This window comes from Pinus tabuliformis, chromosome Q, assembly GCF_031772625.1.
Source record: "Pinus tabuliformis cultivar Carrire ecotype Pingquan chromosome Q, CPIR1, whole genome shotgun sequence".
NCBI classification, from domain to species: Eukaryota; Viridiplantae; Streptophyta; class Pinopsida; order Pinales; family Pinaceae; genus Pinus; species Pinus tabuliformis.
Genome location: NC_142296.1, coordinates 532,811,296 through 532,825,988, shown reverse-complemented (window position 1 = coordinate 532,825,988; position 14,693 = coordinate 532,811,296).

The window sequence follows — 14,693 nt, the reverse complement described above, 5'->3', positions numbered from 1 at the left end:
TGTTGATTGAACCTTATAGCATCAAATTGTACCCTTTTCCATGGTTGGAATAGCCTCCCTAGGGTTTGATGTCATCAACCCTAAGCATTTTTTCCCTAGAAAAAACCTAGTCTAGCAAGGCTTCAACTTAGGACTTGTTGAAGGCTTCTAGTTCATTTTTGTAGATCATACCTATTTTCATGAACCTTTTCCTAGTCTTATATGCCTATGTGAGCTACTCTTGTTTCATATTCCTCAAACCCTAGGCTATATGTACCCTTAATAGGTTTCTTGAAGAGCATGTTATTCCTTGTTTTATTAGGTTGAGCCCTTTTCTTAGTCGAGGTGCCCTTTCGAAGCTAATCCTAATTTTCACCTTTGAGCTATTACATTAGAACATCTATTAGGTGACCAATACTGCAAAGCCTCCCTTGTGAAACCCCACTAAAAATGACATAAAGTGTTGTGCTCATAGTGGGCCTCCACCTGATTGTTCTCCCTTAGTCTAGTTCTTATCATGTGAACCCTTTCACAAGACCTGCGAGATTTTGAGGCAATAGTGCCAATGGCCCAAATATCATTGTTCAAAGTTGGTGACTAGCATGTCAGTGGAATATCCCCTACTTTCAATTGATTACCCATCCAAATGATGTTCAGTAGAATCAAAGGCCTGGGAGGATAAAGATCTTTATGGTAATAACCAGTTGATAAAAAATTTCATGCTTCATCCCTTTGACAATCCTCCAGCCTTCCAATCTAAATATTGAATATAATAGTTCCTATTTCCGATTGTAATTGATGCTGATAAAATCTCAGGTCACCATCCCCATCCTGGTGAACATGCTAACACTCATTCCCGCTTACCTATACTTTCAAGAAGATCATGAAAAACAATATTATCACTGAGAAAGGGACATCCTCTACGACACTTGAGATCATAGGTAGCCTTTTCCCACTACTGTCGCAAAATCTAGTAGGCCTTGCAAAGGGGTACCTTACAAGGCTAAAACTAGACCAAGTGACAACAATGGGGTGATGGCCCACAGTCATCCCAGCCAAAACCCCTACTCTTTACGGATTTTCACCGATGTGAGGAGTCCCAGTATGTGACAAGGTCACCTAAGATAGATATTCGAATTGTTAAAGTGTAAGGTGACTCAAATAGGCACTCTACAAGAAAACAAAACAATGGCTCAAGGCTCTAATTGGAGACAATTTACTTTCTATATAGAGACCTAGGGAGGGCATTCTATAACCTAGGGTTCAATTAATTGGTTGAGTGTTGGAAAGACTTGTTTCCACCTTGCTTGCATACCTGGTTAGTGTGGGAAAATTCCTTAACCCCACAGGGTGTGACTTGGTGGAAAACTAAGAGAAAGAGTTGTCACCTGTTTCCGACTCTCTCTGTTAAAGCTCTCTCCTCGTTAAAGCTAAGGAGAGTGGTCCCTAAATGAAGGTTAGATGAGATGAGACAAGTTTCTAGGAGATCTTAAGGTTAATGAGACTAATTCAAAAAATTATGAGCAAGCCTAGTAAATATAATGAGCAATGTAATATATAGATTCAATAATCAATACAACTTTCAAGAAATCAACATGTAAACCAATGCCTTAATGATTGCTTCAAGAAATAGTAAAGACTTGCTCAAATATACATAGTGAAAATGAGATGACAAGTAGTCCTGCAAAACAAATAAATGAAAAATATCAATTGCAATATACAAATTGCACATTAAAGAGATGCTCAAATAAAGATACTATCATTCATGATCATAAGCATGTATAGTAACATTTAAAGGACAATGACTTGCAAATGAAATTAAATGACTCCAAGTATTACTTGCAAAATGAAATACTCAACAAAAGGTGATAACTTCATCAATGAGACATGAGATCATTCATCAAGTATATGAAATAAATGAACTTGCAAATAAATTGGAAATTGCTTTAGAATGATATGCAACTTAACTAAGGTGAAATGCAATTATCTTAGTAAATTTTAAAACTAAATGCCTATTCTAGGTGAGAGTTTCTCCTTTCAACCTCTTACCAAGGGATAAAGATTGGGGTGACTGTAAGGAAGAGGGTCTGAGGAAGCATTTGTCTTTGTTAGCAATACCCTTTCCCTAATCCTTACAAGCCATGTGTGTCTTCGTTTTTACAATGGGACAAAGCCACCTTCATAGTTGTAGGGTCACACACTTTACCTTACTCTGTACCAATTGGAAGAACTTTTAAGGAAAATCTTGGCCCTATTATTTCTATACAACCAAGCTTATTCTTGGAGATAGATTTTAGATGTGCAACATCTAAAACTAAGATGCCTAAAATGAAATGCTTGGATGTTATTAGTGCTTGCAAAGGAAAGTACAAATGCCTCAAAGTAAATGAATCAATAGCTCAAAATATGATTGCATCAATGACTTCAATTATCCCCAACATTACTCACAAGTTTTGCAAAAGTAAATGGCATGTAAATATAAGCTTCATAAATGATCCAAAATTTGCAATTTTGCTCCAAGTAAATGCCTTAAAAGATGTACTAGTGAACAATATACTTAAACACAAGTTGACAATATCAATAAATCATGTGAATCAAAATGCTAAGTAAATGAAGCTAGACCAATTGAAATGTAGCCAAAAATAAAGTGTTTGCTTGTAAGTAAATGAAAAGATTACTAGATTGCAAATTATTTCAAAGTAAAGTGTTTGTATGAAGCATGATCAAAGTCACAAGTAAACATATAATGAGACAATTTACTCCAAAGAACAAAGTGCTAAATAAATGAATTAAGCTTACCACATAAACTTAAAGTATTTGTTTGCTCAAAGAATGTGCATGAAAACATAATAGGTTGCAATATACAAATACTTGAGAAATGTAAAGCAAGTTGAAATGAAATTAGATGTAGATGCTATGTGAGTTAGATTAATGAACCAAAAGAGTCGGTAAATGAACTAAATGAGAAAGCTAGAAAATAGAAATGCAAGTCAATTCACCCAACAAAAGTCCTCCCTCTAAATGAGGAGGAGGGATGTCATGGGTAAATTCCCAAGCTCCCTCAAGAAAATTGGAATTTTTCTTAGATGTGTTACATGAGAATAAGAGTATCTCTCTAGGCCTCAAAGAGCCCCTAGGAAATCTTTACAATATGATGCTTCAACTTGTTGACCACTACGTATCAATGACCCATAGCAGTACACCCTTGTTTCGCAAAAGGGATAGCACCTAGTCGATGTGTCCGTGTTGTTCAGCTATCATCATCAGTCTGATTTTCAAGATGTTATAATGTAAACCCATTCTGCATGTATATGATGTAAATAATCTCAGCAGATCCGTGTCATGTATGTAACGACCTAGGTAAACCTACTTTTCTAGTGACGATCTACATTCTGGGAGGTTTTTTGTCTCACCGATCTATTCTTAGATGGTTGGCAGAGTTTTCCTCCAGTTTTACCCCAAAGCTGGAATGGATTTTGTCGCTAGGATCTTAGATGAGTTCTATTGTTCTAGATCGAGTCTATGTAAAAGTGATTTGGGAATAATCCTAACTATTTGGTTAGGTTATTTTATTACAAATTGCTTGGTCTGCTGGATTATATTTGTGTCGCGGAAATGGGTAGTCTGTGAGGGTCTATTACAAATGGGTTCCCCCCCTTATGACGTAAAAAATATGAAAATCATGATGTAAAGTGTCTTGAAGGTTGGAAAAATAATTTATCCCCTCTAGGTTAATTAATTAAATTTTCTGGCAAAAAATTTATTAAAATCCTAAGCCATAAATTTAATTAATTCTAAGTCCTAGGTAAATTTAAATTCTCCAAAAGCAAAGTTCGTCGGTCCTAAAAAAATAAATTTTAAGAGGTCCACAGACTAAGGTAAATTAATTATTTTGATAAATTTTAAACTTTTGATCCCTGAGGTTAAGTCAAAGTCAAAATTTTGGGGAAATTAACTCAAAAATTTAATTTTTGAGTTAATTAAAATACATTTAATTGAAAAATTCGAATTTCCTCAAAAAATAAATATTTCGACGGATGAGATTAAAATAAATTTTGATCTTCATCAATGGTCGAGATTGCTTTGACGAGGATCACTCGAACTAGCAGTTGGAGGATTTATCTTTAAATAGGAAGTCATTTGTCAATCAATCTATCCGATCTCTGAGTCGTGTGCTTAACAAGAAGCTCTGGTGTAATCTTTTTTCTGGATAATAAAGAAAGACTTTGGGGTTAAATTTTGTTGGTGTTACTCTTCATGGGAATACTGTAAGATGTGTTGTTTTCATGCATAATTTTTTTTAAAGCCATTGATGATAGCTTCTGAAGAGTGATTTGAGTACAGGTATCTTGCTCAGTCGTTGGGGTTTAAATAATAATTTAAATTTTGAATGTAATAGCAGGTATCTCTATTTGTCTGAATTTTATTATTATTTTCTCGCTCTATTTTGATGGCTAGATTGAGTTTTGCAGGGAAATCTTGATTTTAGATCCTCAGACATTAGGGAAAGTTTTCAGTTGGACCAACCAACTCTCGATCCGTGTTTTCTGAAGAGCCTAGCTAAATTAGCTCCGGGCTTATCATAAGATTTTATTGGTGATACACGAAGGGTTTCGAGTTAGCACCTCCTTTAAAATTTAAAAAATTAATTTTTGTGTGGAAAATTGATAGATCTGGCTGTTGAGAGCCTTAGATTATCAGATTTGGGAGCAGAGTTGGACTCATACTCCTCAGATCTAATAGATCTACCATTTTTGTGCATAGTTCTATAATTTTTCTTCGTTTTCTGACTTGGGTTTTGGGGTTTTATTTATTTTGTATATCTGGGTTCTAGGTGTTTTTTTTGTTTTCGTTTTTGCAGGTACAAGGTGCAAATCTAAAAAAGAAGTTTAATTTGAAGCCAGATCTAGGCCCTGGAGGGTAAGATCTAGCCTCAATACCATTTTGTAGGGATATTGTTCAAAAGAGTTTACAGTCTAAAAGGTTTCAAATTTTGAGAGGATTTCATAAGTTTTGTGAAAGGAAATTCTAAGCAGAAGAATATATCATTTTAATCAGAAATTTCAGGGAAATTTTCTTAGGTTTTTTGGCTACCATTTATCTAAGTTTTCCGATCTGCTCGCTGGTTTTTTGATCCGCTGCAAAAATTTGAAATTTAAAAAAAAAACCCTTCCTTTTCTTCCCTCGGTTGTTGTCTGCGCTTTCCATCTACTACACAAGCTCCCTACTCTTTTGCGTCCCTCAAACCTTCCTCGCATACCTATGTCCATAGCCCTTTCATCATCTCCTTCTCGCTGCCTACATTAAACCCTCACTCCACTGCTATCAACCCTAATCCTTCTGCTGCCCTCGTCCCTGCTGCCCAAATTCCTCACCCGCAGCCATCTGCATCTTCCCTTTCCTCACTCTTTCCTAAACCCCCACTCTCTCTGACAGCCTCGCTTATCCATCTCGGCCTTCTCTATTTCCCTATCCATCCTCCTTTTCCCTGTTAAACCCTCGCTACCTTTTCTTCTCTGCACTTCCTTTCTCCTTATGCCTCCATTCCTCTTCCTCCTCTTGGCATGCCTATCTCCCTAGGCTTGCCACAAGGCATTTTTCCTCCTGCCACTCTCTCTCCTCTGCTTCGCATCCCTTCTCCTTATTCCTCTACATCTCCTTTCTTAGCTTGCCCTCACCATAGCCCTTCCTTCCCTCATTCCACATTGCCCACTGCTCTTCATCCCTACGTGTTGCCTCCTACGTCGAGTTCCTCTTTGTCGTCGTCGACCTACACACACAGCAAAAACAAAACAATCGACCCCTTTTTATTTATTTGCTTTATGGTTGGGTATTCATAGGGTTCCTTTTTTATTTCGTTTTAATTTGATTTTTCACTTATTCATTTTTTTTTTTTTTTTTACATTTGATTTGTATTGATTGTGTTAGTTTAGTTTAGTACTTGCATTAGTTAGATTTTATTTTATGACTATTTCGATTGGTTTTTTTTTTTTTTATGCCTTTTTGTTTTGATTTTTGATTATTTTGATTTCATAAAAAAATGGGAAAAACATTTAAAAATCTAAGAAAAAAAAAAAAATCTAAAATTTAAAAAACATTAAAAAATCCAAAAAAAACAAAAATTTGGTGACTTTAGAATTGAGAATGAAATAAATCAAAGGAGTACTTGCGCTTTATTAAAATTTTACTTTATTAACCCTTTGATTTGTTTTACTTTCGTCACATTGAAAATTTGGTTTCTTCATTTACCACATTAAAGTAATTGCCTAAGGGATAATTAAAATTCTAATTTAAAATTCCTTGGTGCCTTTGGTGTTAAATGTAAATTTTTAATTTTTGTGATTTCTCTATTGTCAAGTGTGATTAATGTTTTAAAAATCATATTGACTATAGGAGAAAGATAAATTCTTCTAGATTTGGGATTTAATTGCTAGAAACTCTTGCATGATAAAGTCTTGAGCATTTTATATTTAATTGTTCATGATCATCACTTTCGCCACATTTACAAATTGCTTTGGATGACTTGTTTTTTTTATCTAGTTAATGGTTAATTGAATATAAGGCACTGGTCTATAATCATTTCTATCGTGTGGTTGTATCTTATACGTATTAATTGTTTGATCTATTCATCTCAATTAACCAGGATTTGTTCTAAATTCATCAAGTTATCCATCTTTAAGTCTCCTAGAGCCTATGTTTCACAGGATATTCTCATTCATTCACCTTAGGGACTACCCCCCTTGACTTGTCTAGGAGAGAGTCTAAACGGAGTGAGTAAGGATTAGAGTGACAAGCCTTACTCTGAGTGTTGTCGCAGTGCCTAGACACTTTGTGCGACAACATTTTTTGGTGTCGTTGTCGGGGACAGAGTTTTTTGTCCTTGGTCCTCTCAATCATCTTCATCTCATTTTCATCATATCTTCTTTTGTGTCTAAGTTAAATTTTTCTTCGAGTGGTGACTCCACTTTCTTCATCTTCTACAGGGGCGTGTACTAGGAGGAACCAAAGCAACTTGGCTAATCTTGCTCTGGATCCTGAAAGGGCTCTCAGAGCTAGATTACAAGCTCTCTTCTCGTACACTCCTTGACAATCTCGACCTAGAAGCTCTTTGTGACATCCATTCACTCTTCTTGAATCCTCCCATTCCAAACATCATGGATATCTATAAGCCTCTTAACTTTGCTAACATCCAGGGTTATCCCCATAACCTTCCTAATAATGGTCTAGACAAGCTACCCGCTTTCCAAGGAAATAATGCAATCACTGTTAAAAATCATTTATATGCTTTTTAGACTTGGTGGGCTAAATTCGCTCATGCTCAAAATTATGAGGATGTGCAAATGAAATGCTTCGTTTTGACCTTTGAGCAGGATGCTATGGATTGGTTTAGGGATAGGCTTGATCATATCATTGATTCATTTGATTCCCTCCTTAATGCTTTTAGAGAGAAATTTGGTGATAATAAAGAAGATCAATTTCTAGCAAAAGCCATTAACATCATTAAAAAGAAAGAAAATGAGATGTGTGAAGAATTTAATAAAAGGTTTAATGGTATGCTTAAAAAAATATCTACTGATTACAAACCAACTGAGAAAATGCTTCTACAATATCATCTCGATGCTTTCAATCCTGACACTTCTTATGAACTAAGAAGGTCCAAGCCTAGTGACTACAAGGCTTGTCAAATCACAGTGGAAGAGATGGAAAAATATAAGAAGGCTTCTGGCAAATCTAAAATTCCTGGGTTTGATAGATCTATTGTTAATTTAAAAGAACCTAAAGGAAAAGAAAAGGAATCTGAAGAAGAACCTATGCAAAAATTGCTTAAGAAGTTAGAAAATATGGAGTTAAATCAAGCTAGGATGATTGTTGATCATGCTAAGGAGATAACTAGATTACAGTCTAGGTTGATTCAAACGGAAAGAGCTCAAATGAATCAACCTAGGGATCAGAATAATAATAATAATAATCGAAATAATTGGCAGAAGAAAGGTCAGTCTAGTGAGCAGAGGCCTCCTCACCCTCTTGAAACATCTTGAAATGAATAATCTTGTGGAGGAGACCCCGCCTTATTGTAGAGCATGTAATGAGATTCATGAAGAAGCCACTTGTTGGAATTTCTAAGTCTAACTGTTAGAAACCCTTCATGTACTTTTCTGATTTATTTCTACCTACTTGTTCTGATTAATTAACAAGTTTTTACCATGTAAATACTGAAAAATAAATACAAGTACATGCTCAACACATTACAAATCATCAACTGAAGGAAACAAAACAAGCACAAAAGTGACACCATTGTTTTTGGACCAATGTCCCCGAAAAAAACCCAATGCGGGAAAATTGGTGCAGCTATCTAAGGGTTTTAATTATTAAGCAGTTTCAAAATACAATCTGGGTGCCAAAACCGGCTCACCCAACAAAGAATAATCTCAGCAATAGTACTTCTCAGTTGGAGACAGATGTTCCGGCTGAAACCCTGGATAAATACTCCGACAGCTCCCAGCTCCAATCTTCCCCACGAAAACCCCAGCGTCGGCCTCTAGGGACTGTGTTAGCCCTTTCTGGCCCAACATCACCCTATCTCACCCTGCATCAACCCTTAGAGCCTCTGCATCACCCACGCTGGCTCTCTGAGGCACTGCGCAGCTCCTGGCTGCCTCTGCGTGAGCCCTGGCTAGCTCTGCGTCCCTCTCTCTCGGCTTTTGCACTGATCCTCCTGATACTATCTCTGCCTCTGTGCTTCTGTATTCACTTCCCCTCAGCTACAACTCTGATCACTCTTTCGACTTCCTCAGCAAAACCTGCCCCAAAAAATCGAAATCTTGATCAACTCGGTGTGTTCTCCAAGTGACCCTCAAGTCTCCTCTTATACTTTTCTCATTGACAATTCAATGGCCGAGATTAAGTCCCTAATCAACAGCTAAGATTAATTCTGGCTTGATCCATGACTTTTGGACCATTCTAACATAGTTTTATATTAATTATTAATATCTCTCATTGTTTAGAATCTGCCCAAACCATTTGTGGGTATTGGATATCTCATGTGCCTTAGCCTCTCCACCAAGTTTCGAGGCTAGAGCACATCTGATGCTACCCTAAATCAACTCCATTTGTCCTATTATCAAGAGAATCATGCATCATGAGATGCTTGGGACAAGCAACCAGATACATGTGGTTGGTAAAGAATAGCGTTTGTCGCAAGAAAATTGGGAAAAGGTCAAGGGAAATAGTCAATCCGTCAAACCTTTCACATCTTCATATAGTCTCAATAATTTTGGTCAAGAAACCGATGTCTTAGTTAAAATCTTTGGTGAGAAATCTCTGCCTTAGCGAGTCCTTGAAATCGCCAAGGACAAGGGGTTAACTTATCAAAGGAGAAATCAAAATGATAATCCAGTTAATTCTCGAAGTCTTAATTTCGGATTAGCTTCTAGAATGAATATTGATTTAGGAGGTTGGTTTAATAACTAAATTTTTGGTCCCTGTCACCGAAATAGTAAAGATCCCCTCCCAAAGGACTAAGTTATTGAATGCTATTAGTGGCACCCAGGTAAATGCAACTCAAGAGGAAGCTCCCGAGGCTTTCTATTAGGATGCTCCCATATACTTGCAGAGTATGGATTATGATAATAAAGAACACTCTCTGTTCTTCATTACTTTGCTTGTGAACAATTATCGCTTATATAACTGCATGCTTGACTCAGGTGCTTTCGCTTGTGTGATGACTAAGATAGTCATGGAACAACTTAATTTAAGGATATCTAGGTCGTACTATAACATATGTGCCATGGATTCAAAGAAATTTGAAGTTCATGGGTTGATTAAGGACTTACAAGTCCATCTGTCTGTCTAACCTGATATCATGATTGTCATGGACATAGTTGTGGTTGATATGCCTGATGCTTGGGGTATGCTGTTGTCTAGGAAATGGAACTCTGATTTAGGACATCACTTTGGGGTATGTTGTTGTCTAGGAGGTGCCCATGTCTATGTGTGATGCCCTATTGTTGCTTGGAGATCCATGGCTCTCAACGATCCACCTATGGGTGTCAATATGCTCCTCTAAAGGACTTGAGCCCGAATTAAGTTCCCAAGCCATGGTTGTGGAACCACCCAGCAATTACACATAATATCCAATGCTAGCAACTACATCATCAAGTAAATTCAATCATTTTTGCATCTAAGTGAAACAAGCTTAAGCTTTTTGGGCAATTTGACACTTCGCATTTTCCAACCAACTTTCGCATTTTGATCTTCTTTTGTTTTTTTTTGTGGCCATCGTATGCTTTTTCTTGTTCTTTTAGCTACATCGACCTCCTAGGGCTAGGTTATAAGCCCTACTTGGGTATGAGGATGTATGGTGCCAATCCCAGAGAACCAATGGTCAGTTGAACCTGAAGAAAGGAGGTGGAATATGGGGCTCATAATGTATGATGGAAAGTGGTAACTATGGAAGAGGGAGAGATGTGACTACACTATCTCAATGGAGGGTTCTCAAGTAGTTCCCCTATTATACCCATTGGGCCATTAAGGAAGGTCCCATTGGACTAGGATGAAAGATTAACCACCCCATTTATGGTGAGGGAACAAGATGACGGTCAAATCCCCTCTTCCTTCCAGGTTACTCCATAATCCATGCCAAATGCCCAAAATACAAACAAGCATAAGCACCTGATTTCAAAATGAATAAAGTACTTTTTTATCAAAGCCCACCTTCCAACATGCACTCTTTCCAAAGGGGAAAGGAAACATATGACTAACGCAAGTGGCAGAGAAATGAATGGAACATCATCATCGGCTACTAGTGGTTGTCAGGGGTTGTTGGTTGTCGGTTGGAAGAGATTATAGGAGAAAAGTTTTTCCTATTGGGTCACCCACTTTGGTGGGTAAAATATGGTTCCAACTAGGACATGAGCTTACTATAAAGTGCATGATCCATGTACTCAAATGGGGAGTTCATGAGAACCCCAGAAATCTCCTAAGACTGCAAACTTGTAACCTGCACATTACGATAAACTTGTTTGGGAGCATGTGCACTGGGCATAGGGTATCACCCATGTTTTTCATAAAAGTAATAAATTTGTACGTAAAGTAAAGTCTAATCTAAGTGCATTCTAATATAAATGCATCCTAATCTATATCAGAACATGAGATGAGTGATATTAGCATGCGAAAAGGATATGCAATGCACCTACACTACCATGCATAGCATGTGAATGTCAAGTCACATGAATGAGGTGAGGCAACTCCCTTTCACCAGTGAAGGTAAAAGTTCACCATCAAGCTTGGAAATGTAAAAGTATCCCACACCCACTTTCCCATGGATCTTGATGGGGACAAGGTTGTTAGTTTTTGGTAGCAATGTATAGGTGTTCTAGTCTCTATGGTGTCTATAAGGCTAAGGAAAAAAAAAATCTCCAACAGCCAAGGTTTCGCAATAAAATGCCTTAATTATATTAATTATCCAATTATTAATTATTTTCCAATGCCTTAATTAGATTGATTAGACAATTATTAATTATTTTCCTAAGTCTAGGAAAATTGGTTAATTAAATTAGATTAATTGAGGTAAATCGATTTTTCTCTAGAGACTTCCAAAAACATCACTTGATGGGGTCAAGATGATCTTAGTCATCGATTGAGATCAGATCATTGTCATTGGTTTCTCAATGAGAGATTATAAGAGCAAGTCGATGGGGCTTTGGGGATCACTCAAAGATTTGTAGTGATAGAACGAATGCAAAGGGGGACACCAGCAACAAGGTTTTAGCAGAGAGATTGGGAAGAGAATTTCCAAAGAAATTCTCCACAAATATTCCAACATACCAAGAGAGGAAGGAAGGACAAATTATTCTGTAGAGAGGTTGTAGCAGGTAGTGCGAATTAGCCAGTGCATAAATCTAGGTAGTAGATTGATTTCCAGTAGTCGGAGAGTGTCGAAGGAGATGCCAATCTCTTAGTAGATTTCCAGAAGACAGATCATTGCCAGAGCTGATTTTCAGAGGCAATACGAGTTTCAAAGAGGGCCAAATGTATTTCCACTTTAGCCAATGCGTGTAGCAGACAGGGAGTGCAAATTGCACCAAGGAGGCCAAGTTGATTTTTTTGCAGAAGGAAACTTGGGTTTCTAGATTGATTTTGCCAGTGGAGATATTGTATGTTATAGATTTTCCAGTGAGAGACAAGCTAATTGTATTAGTCAATTTTGCTGAATATTTATTAATAACATAAAACCTCATCTGCAAAACTGGTTTTCCCCACACTAGGGTTTTTCCACGGACAATTTGTCTAGAAATACCAATGTCAATTATTCTGTGTGTGCATTATTTCTCATTTTTTTTATTTGTTTGTGAAGATTGCAGTGGTGAATTAATCCTTATTTGTTCTAATTAAAATTCTAAAGACAAATAATCTCCAGTAGATAGAAGATTAAAATCCATTTGCTGTAGTTACCAAAATTTCACAAAGGTCCTTGTCAACTAAGACAAGATCTCCTATTTGGAAATCCTTCCTTGGTTTTAAGACCCATTGATTTCTAGGAATGGTCAGCCTTATGTTTGACTTCTTGGTATGCCAAACTTCCTGTGAAGGGTGAGGCCTGGCCAGCTTAGATGACTTTCTAGAGTGGTTTTGGTTCATGGTATCATATTGATGATTCAGAAATGGAAAGGGGTCAATATCTTCCACATGACTTGGGATTTGGGGTTCCCTATATAGAATGAGGGGGATCCCATCGGGGTCGGGAATGGTGGCATATGATAGGATCATTTGTAATTGGCCACCAACTGAGGCACTCTATTTCCTTGATAGTAACATCCCCCAAACATCAAGCACATCAATTACAACAACATCTATAAGCACCGAAATGTCTTTGTTAGCAACAATAGAAACCTTAAGATCTTGGATAAGACCACACACATTCTTATATGGCCTAGTGATTTATAATTCCAATTGATACATGGCTTTCAATGGCACGACATTAGCAAAAGCCCTTGAGTCAAGCATACAATTATGAATTATAAGTCTATTGATTTGCCTCCTATGAGGAGGAATTTTATCCATCTCCTTAATGGGGAGCTACATAGTGAGTTTGGCCATTGCATTACCGGCATCCACATCCAACTCGATTTCATGATTTCTAGGATTTGGTTTTGGCTTCTATTGAGATGGCCCTTGGGAAGTGTGCTTCCCTTGAGATGGATTCCCCGAGCTAGATCCTGCTTGGGATTGGTAATTATTCTTCCTAGAGTATTGTAGACCCTTAAACCTCCCATTATTCTCCTTGGCTAGAACAAACTTAGTATGATTAGCGTTGATTTGGGCTTGGCTAGGTTGTGAGTGAACATAGGAGTCTCTAAGAAGGATACTGAAGGGTTGAGTTTCATCAACGACATTCAAATGATCAGGATCTTCCTCTTCTTCTTCTTGCTCAAAAGGGCTATCCTCTTGAGGATCCTCAAAAGGTTGCTCCCAAGGTGACCCTCCTTGCCCCACCAAATTGGTTGGAGCAAGAGTGTTTGGCACATTCTATTGAATGGTTCGGTCTCCTGCGGTAACCATCTTAGGGATGGATTTGTCTTTATTGAATTGATTTCTAGGAGGGAAATTTGACCTAGATTCTTGCTTTTTTTCTAAAATGGTCATTCTATTTATGAGAGTCTTTTGGCCTTGAGTGACTTTATTGGTGAATTTTTCTATTTTTTGAGAAAAGGCTTGTATAAGCTCGTCGGGATAATATTTTGACTTTGGCTTAGATTCAACTTTAACCCTAGGATAGTTGAACATGTCAATTTGTGCAACATTAAAATTTTGTTCAAAGACCATCACTATCTTCATTATATTCTTGACCTCAGTCAAGAAGTTAGGGGCCTTGTCTCTAAGGACATAAGTCAAGTTCCCTCATTAGCTCTTGATGAATTTCTCAAGGATAATGGCATCAAAAGGATTAAGCTTATCAAGAATTTCCCTAAGGTGATTGTCAAACCTTTGGATGAACTCTTTAACATTCTCTTTATCAGTCTTAGCCATAGCTAGGAATCTATCAAGAGCCATACTCCCATCCAACTCAGATGCCCATCTCTTCTTGAATGCATTGTGAAATTGATCCCAATTAGTGATGCTTCCTTGTGGAAGGCTAAACTACCAATCCCTAGCATCACCATCTAATGATAGAGCAAAGAACATCGTGATAACATCCTCATGGTCAATACACTTGGGACCCACCACCCAATAGAAGTTGTGAACATGTCTTTCTGCGATGGTGACCTCATTGCCACTAAATTTTGGTATCCATTCATGGTATTTGTCAGGTAGAGGATGAGGAGCATCAGGGAACCTACTAAAGTCTAGAGGCTTGAAGGATGCAAGCTCCCAAGGCCTATTCATGGTTGGAGGAGGAGGATTATTAGGGAAGATTTTCCTAGTTGTGAGAGTAGGTTGTCTAATAGGAGAAGGGCTAACCTCACCCCTCCTAGTAGCAGCTCTAGTTCTTGGAGATATGGTTCTTTAGGAGTACTCTCTGGAGATTCGGAACCAGATGATTCAAGAGTCACCAGAATAGGATCTATATTGTCGTCATAGAATTCACCTCTTCAAATAAGCTAGATTCTTATGGGAAGGTAGACTCGCTTCCTCCCTGTCAACAATGCAAAAAATGTTGCCACAAATTCTAGCAAGCTTGGAAAGGGGTACCTTACAAGGCTAAAACTAGACTA